Consider the following 579-nt stretch of genomic DNA (forward strand, 5'->3'; position numbering starts at 1 on the left):
CTGTGGAGCAACCCTGGGGAAGTCTCAGACTGGACTCAGCAGCAGATGGGAACTGGGTGCAGGAGCTGGATTCTGGGACTAGGTTCAGGATCACAGGGATTGGGATTGAAGGCAGAATGGATGGAGCCCTCCTCGGACACCAGCCATTGAAGAAGAAGCAAAAGAGAACTTGACTGTTGTGATCCTTGAGCTTTATACTGAGTGTGATGGATATGGGATGGAGCACCCCCCTGGTCAGTTTAGGGTCACCTGTCCTGGCCACTCCTCCCTGCAGCTCCTCCTTTACTTCCTTCACCCCTCAGTGTGGGACACAGGACTGAGCAGTGACCCTGGTCTGCTCACAGCCCTTGGTGGTGACTCTAAGCACGGAGTGTTATCACTGCCAGGGGCAGCTGCTGTCTGTGAGAACCTGCTGCTAACTTCATCAAGTGCAGTAATTAGTAGTTAGAAGAGCTTTAGCTGTAAGGTCAAGTCACTGAGCAGAAGTAGTTCTGTTCTAACCCACAGCAGGACAGCAAGGTCCCTGGGGCAAGCAGTGGGACTGGCACTGACTGGGCTGCAGGTGCCCGGGCAGTGCCC

Source organism: Merops nubicus, unplaced genomic scaffold (assembly GCF_000691845.1).
Source record: "Merops nubicus isolate BGI_N331 unplaced genomic scaffold, ASM69184v1 scaffold3600, whole genome shotgun sequence".
Taxonomy (NCBI): Eukaryota; Metazoa; Chordata; class Aves; order Coraciiformes; family Meropidae; genus Merops; species Merops nubicus.